General features: G+C 42.8%; 2 pseudogenes; both read left to right on the forward strand.

The window, feature by feature from the left end:
* Window positions 1-2,870: 2,870 nt before the first annotated feature.
* LOC145540384 (cytochrome c oxidase subunit FA4 pseudogene) lies at window positions 2,871-3,119 on the forward strand (annotated as a pseudogene).
* Window positions 3,120-3,808: 689 nt separating this feature from the next.
* Window positions 3,809-4,662, forward strand: LOC145540385 (large ribosomal subunit protein uL15 pseudogene; annotated as a pseudogene).
* The last annotated feature ends 4,895 nt before the right edge of the window (window positions 4,663-9,557 follow it).

Raw genomic sequence — 9,557 nt, forward strand, 5'->3', positions numbered from 1 at the left:
ATTGATGTAAATACAAAGGAGAGTTCAAATAACACAAGAAATATCAATGTCTTGGTTACAACATAATTTTACAAAATGCTTCCATGGGGGGAAAGTAGGCAAAGTGTTCAATCCCTGGGTCGGGAAGATCCCCTGGAGTAGGAAATGGCAACCCATACCAGTATTCTTGTCTAGAAAATTCCACGGACAGAGGAGCCTGACAGGCTACAGTCCATGGGATAGCAAAGAGGCAGACACCACTGAGCACATATACACACGGAGGCAAAGTGTACAATCGATCTTTATTTTTCACAATTACATGTAAATCTATAATATCACACACAAAAAAGTTACATACAAAGGTGCCTGTTAAAGTTTCTATAATAATAAAACTGAAAGTAACCTAAATGTCCAACAAGAGACAGCTGGTAAAACAAATTATGGTGCAATGAGGAATACCAAGTGCTAAGAACAATCATGCGGGGACTTCCCTGGAAGTCCAGTGGTTAAGACTCTTGAGGACTTACGTGGTGGCATAGTGGATAAGAATCCGCCTGCCAATGCAGGGGATTCGGGTTCCATCCCTGGTCTGGGAAGATTCCACATGCCGTGGAGCAACAAAGCCCATGCGCCAGAACTACTGAGCCTGAGCTCTAGAGCCCTCGAACTGCAACTACCGAGCCCACACACCGCAACTACTGAAGCCCTTGTATTCTAAGGCCCACATGCAGCAACTACTGAGTCCATATGCTGCAACTGCTGAAGCCTGAGTACCTAGAGCTCATGCTCTGCAACAGCAGTAGCCACTGGAATGAGAAGCACATCCACCACAATGAAAATAACCCCCACTCGCTGCAATTAGAGAAAGCCAGCACAGCAGCAAAGACCCAGGGCAATTTAAAAATAAATAAATAAATAAACTCATTCCAGTGCAGGGGGCATAGGTTCGATCCCTGGTCAAGGAACTAAGATCCCACTTGGCACACAACCAAAAGATTTAAAAAAAGGTTATGCAGGTTATTTTTGACTTGAAAAGATATTTAGGACATTGCTAAGTGAAGAAAGCAAGTTGCAAATCAAAGGTGAAATCCCTGTGTGGTGTGTATGCATTTGGTTACAAAATAAATCATGGGAGAGTGGGAGAAAGGCATATAAACCTTTGGAAAGAAAAAATATCAGAAATGTTTCCCTTCAGAAACCAGAAGTTCTCTCCTGATCATTAATGCACTTGCTAACTAAAAAGACTCCAAGTGAATTCAGTCCTTGACTCCTCATTCCTTAAGCTGCTGATATTTTAGGAGATGAAAATTCTACTTCTAATAAACGTAGTGTTTATACACACTTAAACCCTTTAGAGAATATAGTGATTTCCTACACATATGAAACATTGCTTGGATATATAAGTGCGTGCATGCCAAGTTGATTCAGTCATGTCTAACTCTGCAACCCTATGGCCTAGCCCACCAGGCTCCTCTGTCCATGGGATTCGCCAGGCAAGGATACTGGAGTGGGTTACCTATGCCCTCCTCCGGGGATATTCCTGACCGAGGAAAATAAAATATATTTAAATAAAATTATTTAAAAAACAATTTCTTACCAGGTCCACCCCAGAACTACTGACTTTTTAAAAGCACTTGTTTTGACAAGCACTCTACCTAATCATGATGGAGAACCAATGCAATGTGCATTGAAAGGCCTTCTTGTAAGTTGCAGCAAAATGTCAGTTGCTTTTCTTTGGATAATGAGATTTGAGTGATTTTTGTTTTCTTCTTTGTATCTTCCTATAGTTGACAGAAATAGTAAATATTACGTGTTATCTTTCAAAATGAAAGTAACTTTATGTATTTTTCTCTGCTTCTGAAAATAATGTGAACTCCCAGGTTGCTCAGTGGTAAAGCATCCGCCTGCGAATGCAGATGTAAGAGATGTGGGTTCGATCCCTAGGTCAGAAAGATACCTTGGAGTAGGAAATGGCAACCCACTCCAGTATTCTTGGGTGGGAAACTTCATGGATAGAGGAGCCTGGCGGGCTACAGTTCATGGGGTTGGCTGTGACTGAGTGACTTGCGCATGCACAAGTAATGTATGGGTTCTGGTTCTAATATGATGCTGAACTGTTAGCGCTCCAGGAATTGAATTGCCCTCAGGGCTTTTTCTCTTTCATTCAGGAGCTGCACCCTTGTAAATCTCAGCAGGATGTCTGCAGGCTGTATTGAAAACTCTGGGATGGTTAGCTGTATGGTCAACTTGACTGGGTTAAGGCATGCCCAGATAGCTGGTAAAACAGAACTTCTGAATGTGTTCTGTGAGGGTGTCTCTGGAAAAGATTAGCATCTGAATCAGTAGACTGAGTTAAGACGATTCCCACCAATGCAGGTGGGATCAACCACTCCACTGAAAAGAACAAAAATTGCAGGGGTGTGGTGAGTCCGCTCTAAGCTGAGGTGTCTGTTTTCTGCCCTCAGACCTCCATACTCCTGGTTCTCCGGCCGTGGGACTCAAATTGAATTACACCCCAGCTTTCCTGATTCTCCAGTTTGCAAATGGCAGATTGTGAGACTTAGCCTCCATAATTACGTGAGCCAGTTCCTATAATAAATCTCCTCTTACATAAATATATATACATCCTACTGGTTCTGTTTTTCTGGAGAATCCTGACTATACAAGCTCCAAAGTCCATTTTGGTATTGAAAGAACTGAAGGCCACCTAGGATAGTGGATGTGGCAGTCTTGGTTCTGAATGCTGCAGAGAAGATCACACGGACATGAAAAGAAATGCAAATAAAAACAACAATGAAAAAAAAAAAAAAACCAACGAGGGATGACTGCTTAATCCCAGGCCTTGCAGTTTAGTTTTTTCTCCGTTTGGACTCAAGGCCTCTGTTGAAACCATGCTCCACTAGATCATTGGTCAGGCCAAGAAGTATTCTAGCTTGATCCCCCTCTTCATATTTATTGGACCAGGAGTTACCAGAACAGCATTGTATGTCATGTGCCTTGCATTGTTCAATCCCGTTGTCAGTTTGGACAGAAAGAATAACCCAGACCCCTGGAACCAGCTGGGACCTAATGATCAGTACAAGTTCTACTCTGTGAGTGTAGATTACAGCAAACTGAAGAAAGAAGGTCCAGACTTGTAAATACATTTCACTATAAAGCTGCTTAGAATGAAGGTCTTCCAGAAGCCATTCACACAATTTTCCACCTAACCAGGAAATACTTCCCCTCTAAATGCACAAAACCATGTTAGTGTATTGTGTTCGGGTTTACACTGATTAATAACTAGTCTGAAACTTTCAAAAAAAAAACAAACCAACTACAATGAGGGGCTTCCCTGGTGGCTCAGCAGTGAAGAGTGCACCTGCCAATGCAGAAGACAGTTTCCATCCCTCATCTAGGAAGATCCTGCACACCAAGGAGCAACTAAGCCCGCGGGCTACAACTACTGAGCCTGTGCTCTAGAGCCCGGGAGCCACGACTGCTGAACCCAAGTGCCGCAGCTACTGAAGTCCGAGTGCTCTAGAGCCCACGCTCTGCAACAAGAGAAGCCACCTCAATGAGAAGCCTGCACACCACACCTAGAGAGTAGCCCCCACTCTCTGCAACTAGAGAAGATCCGATCACAGCAACCAAGACCCAGCACAGCCAAAAATAAATTAAAATTTATTTTTTTTTTTTAAAAAGGGCAAATTTTTTTTTTTTTAATCTACAATGCAGGGGACTTCCCTCATGGTCCAGTGGTTAAAACTCCATGCTCCCAATTCAAGGGACCTATTATCCATCCTTGGTCAAGGAATTAGAGTCCACAGGCCCTAACTAAGAGCACATTATGCCAAGACTAAAGATCCTGCATGCCACAGTGAAGACCTGGCACAGCCAAACTAAAACAAAAGCTACAATGAGGCATCACACTGGTCAGAATAGTCATCATCAAAAAATCTACAGCCAGGACTTCCCTGGTGGTCCAGTGGCTAAGACTCGGCAGGCATGCTCCCATTGCAGGGGGCCCGAGTTCGATCCCTGCTTGAGGATCTAGATCCCACGTGCCACAACTAAGACCAAGTGCAACCGACTAAATAAATTTTTAAAAAAATCTACAGCCATCAGACTAAGGAAGACCTGGAAACGTAGGGGCCACGTGAGCCACAGCCTCGGCTGCATCAGCAAACACCGGGAGCACCCAGGAGGCTGGGATAACGCTGGAGGCATTCATCACCACAGGCTCAACTCCAACAGATAGCACCCAGGATACTCTGGGCAAGCTGGTATGAGGCATTACCACTTAACAAGGAGCTAGAGCAGAACTTCCCTGGAGTTGAGGGTGATCCAGTGGTTGGGACTCCGAGCATCCAGTGCAGGGAGTATGGGTTGGATCCCTGGTTGGGGAACTGAGACCCCACGTACTGTGCAGCCAAAAAACAAAAAAGAGGAACCAGAACTTCTGCCCAGCTGTCAACCTTGATAAACTGTGGACTATGGTCAGTGAACAGACATGGGTATAAACGCTGCCAAGAACAAGAGGAGCTGCTCCTGTCGTCAATGCGGTGCAGCCAGGCTACTAAATACAAAGTTCTGAGCAAGGGAAAGATCCCAAAGCAGCCTGTCGTGGTGAAGGCCAAAATCTTCAGCAGAAGAGCTGGGAAGGTTAAGGATGTGAGTAGGGCATGTGTCCTAGTAGCCTGAAGCCATGTGGTAAGAGATGGATTAAATGTTAACAACTGCTTTAAAAAAAACAAGAAGGTCTACAAATAATAAACTCTGGAGAGACTATGGAGAAAAGGGAAACCCTCATACACTGTTAGTGGAAATGTAAATTAGTGCAGCCACTAAAGAGAACAGAATAAAAGGTTCTTGAAAAACTAAAAATAAAGCTACCATATGACCCAGCTATCCCACTCCTGGGCATCTATCTGGAGAAAATCATAATTCAGAAAGATACACACATCACTGCAGCATTATTTACAATAGCCAGGACATGGAAGCAACCTAAATGTCCATCAACAGAGGGATGGATTAAGAAGATGTACATATATACATTGGAATACTACACAGTAATAAGAAAAGAGCAAAATAATGCCATTTGCAGCAATATGGATGGACCTAAAGATTATCATAGGAAGTGAAGTAAGCCCAAAGAGAAAGACAAATACCATATGATATCACTTACATATGGAATCTTAAAAAAAAAAAAAAAGGAGCAAATGAACTTATCTGCAAAACAGAAATAGAGTCATGGATGTAGAAAACAAACTTATAGTTACCAAAGTGGTGGGGGACCAGAATTACTTTTACTGATGCAATACATAGCAAGATTTACAAAGACCCTGAAGCTCTTTGTCCACATATATTCATCTTTGTTTTGCTGTGATGGCTACAACTATAACCTGGAGGCGAGTGTATGGACAGAGAACTTAGAGACCTGCTGAAAGCTATGACACAGGAGGATGAACAGACAAGGGTGAGCCCACTGTCTTGTGCTCAGCAGTCATGGTCCATACTGAACCTCTAGAGTAGCTAGAGTAGCTTCCCAAGGTCTGAAACAGTGGCCACAAGACAGACTAGTACATCCTTTGCCTGGGCTGCAGCTTTTGGTAATAACATTTTGTATAGTGCACAAAACTCCCTTCTGACAGAGTACAGGTCCTTCATAATTGTGGAAAATCACAGTGTTAATTTAAAAAGTGAATGGGAGGAATTCTTTACTTTCAATACATGCTCTCTGGAAGCATGGAAGTTCAATTCAGTTCAGTCGCTCAGTCGTGTCCAACTCTTTGTGACCCCAGGGACTGCAGCATGCCAGGCTTCCCTGTCCCTCACCAACTCCCAGAGCTTGCTCAAACTCATGTCCATCAAGTCGATGGTGCCACCCAACTATCTCATCCTCTGTCGTCCCCTTCTCCTCCTGCCTTCAATCTTCCCCAGCATCAGGGTCTTTTCCAAGGAGTCAGTTCTTTGCATCAGGTGGCCAAAGTATTGAAACTTCAGCTTCAGCATCAATCCCTCCAACGAATATCATGATTGATTTCCTTTAGGACTGAGTGGTTTGATCTCCTTGAAGTCCAAGGGACTCTCAAGAGTCTTCTCCAACACCACAGTTCAAAAGCATCAATTCTTCAGTGCTCAGCTTTCTTCATCTTTATGGTCCAATTCTCACATCCATACATGGCTACTGGAAAAACCATAGCTTTGACTAGATGGACCTTTGTTGGCAAAGTAATGTCTCTGCTTTTTAATATGCTGTCTAGATTGGTCATAGTTTTTCTTTCAAGGAACAAGCGTCTTTTAATTTCTTGGCTGCAGTCACCATCTGCAGTGATTTTGGTGCCTAAGAAAATAAAGTCTGTCACTGTTTCCATTGTTTCCCCATCTATTTGCCATGAAGTGATGGGACCGGATGCCATGATCTCAGCTTTTTGAATGTTGAGTTTTAAGCCAACTTTTTCACTCTCCTCTTTCACTTTTAAGAGGCTCTTTAGTTCTTCTTCGCTTTCTGCCATAAGGGTGGTGTCATCTGCATATCTGAGGTTACTGGTATTTCTCCCAGCAATATTGATTCCAACTTGTGCTTCATCCAGCCCAGCATTTCACTCGATGTACTCCGCATGTAAGTTAAATAAGCAGAGTGACAATATACCTCTTTGATGTACTCTTTTCCCAATTTGGAACCAGTCTGTTGTTTCATGGCTGGTTCTAACTGTTGCTTCTTGACCTGCACATACAGATTTCTCAGGAGGCAGGTAAGGTGGTCTGGCATTCCCATCTCTTTAAGAATTTTCCACAGTTTGTTGTGATCCGCACAGTCAAAGGCTTTAGCGTAGTCAACAAAGCAGAAGTAGATGTTTTTCTGGAACTCTCTTGCCTTCTCGATGATCCAATGAATGTTGGCAATTTGATCTCTGGTTCCTCTGCCTTTTTTAAATCCAGCTTGAACATCTGGAAGTTCCGGGTTCACATACTGTTGAAGCCTGGCTTGGAGAATTTTGAGCATTACTTTGCTAGCATGTGAGATGAGTGCAATTATGTGGTAATTTGAGCATTCTTTGGTATTGCCTTTCTTTGAGATTGGAATGAAAACTGACCTTTTCCAGTCCCATGCCCACTGCTAAGTTTTCCAAATTTGCTGGCATGTTGAGTGCAACACTTTCACAGCATCATCTTTTAGGATTTGAAATAGCTCAACTGGAATTCCATCCCTTCCACTAGCTTTGTTCATAGTGATGCTTCCTAAGCCCCACTTGACTTCACCTTCCAGGATGTCTGGCTCTAGGTGAGTGATCACACCATCGTGGTTATCTGGGTCATGAAGATCTTTTTTGTACAGTTCTGTGTATTCTTGCCACCTCTTACTATCTTCTGCTTCTGTTTCTGTCCTTTGTTGTGCCCATCTTTGCATGAAATGTTCCCTTCATATCTCTAATTTTCTTGAAGAAATCTCTAGTCTTTCCCATTCTATTATTTTCCTCATTTCTTTGTATTGATCACTGAGGAAGGCTTTCTTTTCTCTCTCCTTGCTAGTCTTTGGAACTCTGCATTCAGATGGATATATCTTTCCTTTTCTCCTTTGCCTTTAGCCTCTCTTCTTTTCTCAGCTATTTGTAAGGCCTCCTCAGACAACCATTTTGCCTTTTTGCATTTCTTTTTCTTGGGGATGGTCTTGATCACCGCCTCCTGTACAATGTCACAAACCTCCGTCCATAAGCACTCTTGTCTATCAGATCGAATTCCTTGAATCTATTTGTCACTTCCACTGTACAATCATAAGGGATATGATTTAGGTCATACCTGAATGGCCTAGTGGTTTTCCCTACCTTCTTCAGTTTAAGTCTGAATTTGGCAATAAGGAGTTCATGATCTGAGCCACAGTCAGCTCCCAGCCTTGTTTTTACTGACTGTATAGAGCTTCTCCATCTTTGGCTGCAAAGAATATAATCAATCTGATTTCAGTATTGACCATCTGGTGATGTCCATGTGTAGAGTTGTCTCTTGTGTTGTTGGAAGAGGATGTTTGCTATGACCAGTGTGTTCTCTTGGCATAACTCTGTTAGTCTTTGCCCTGCTTCATTCTGTACTCCAAGGCCAACCTTGCCTGTTACTCCAAAGTATCTCTCAACTTTCTACTTTTGCATTCCAGAACATGTGAAAGTGAAAATCGCTCAGTCATGTCCGACTCTTTGCGACCTCATGGACTATACAGTCCATGGAATTCTCTAGGCCAGAATACTGAAGTGCGTAGCCTTTCCCTTCTCCAGAGGATCTTCCCAACCCAGGGTTCAAACCCAGGTCTCCTGCATTGCAGGCAGATTCTTTACTAGCTGAGCCACAAGGGAAACCCAAGTATATTGGAGCAGGTAGCCTATCCCTTCTCCAGCAGGTCTTCCCAACCCAGGAATAGAACTGGGGTCTCCTGCATTGCAGGTGGATTCTTTATCAACTGAGCTATCAGGGAAGCCCATTCCAGAACATACATTGCGGTTATTGGAGAGAGATTTGCAATGCACCATGGGGAAATGGCAACCCGCTCCAGTATTCCTGCCTGGGAAACCCCATGGACAGAGGAGCCTGGAGGGCTATAGTGCATGGGGTTGCAAAGAATCAGACACAACTAAGAGACTAAGCACTAGCATGATGGGAAAACTATCGATCCCGCCTTCAAGAATCTCCATGGAAACCACAATTGTATCTTCTCTTGCTGGATGGAACAGAGAAATCTGAATTGGATGGAGAAATAATTGCATCACCACCTGTATGGTTACAGAATTCCAGGGTACATATTTAAATTATGTGATTTGTAATGGTCTTTGCTAAACAAAAAACATGAAGCAATGAACATGAAAAGGCTAAAAGTGAGAACACAAACACATACCTTTAATAAATTCCAAAGCAAAAAGTTTGGAGAGCTACATCGTAGAGAAGAGCTCTGGCAGATGCCACATTAACTAAGAAATCAGTGTAGGAACCCTCCTACACTGTTGGTGGGGTGTAAGCTGGTGCAGCCAGTATGGAGAACAGTATGGAGATTACTCAGAAAACTAAAAATAGAGCTACTATATGATCCAGCAATCCCACTCCTGGGCATATATCTAGACAAAACTCTAATTCAAAAAGATACATGCACCCCTATATTCATAGCAGCAGTATTCACAATAACCAAGACATGGAAAAAAACTGAATGTCCATTGACAGATGAATGGATACAGAAGATGTGGTACATATATACAATGGAATTCTACTCAGCCATAACAGGAACAAAATAATGCCATTTGCAGCAACATGGATGCAGCTAAAGATTGTCAGTAAGTCAGTGAAGTAAGTCAGAAAGACAAATACCATGATATCACTTATATGTGGAATCTAAAAACGAACCTATCCACAAAATAGAAACAGAAATAGACTCACGGACATAGAGAACAGACTTATGGTTGCCAAGGGGGAAGGGGCAGGAGGAGAGATAGAGGAGGAGGTTGGGGTCAGCAAATGTAAGCTATTATATATAGATTAGATAAACAACAGGTCCTGCTGTGTAGCACAGGCAGCTACATTCAATACCCTGTGATAAATGGAAAAGAATATTAAAAAAT

The sequence above is a fragment of the Giraffa tippelskirchi genome, chromosome 3 (assembly GCF_054371585.1).
Source record: "Giraffa tippelskirchi isolate mGirTip1 chromosome 3, T2T-mGirTip1v1.2.pri, whole genome shotgun sequence".
Classification (NCBI taxonomy): Eukaryota; Metazoa; Chordata; class Mammalia; order Artiodactyla; family Giraffidae; genus Giraffa; species Giraffa tippelskirchi.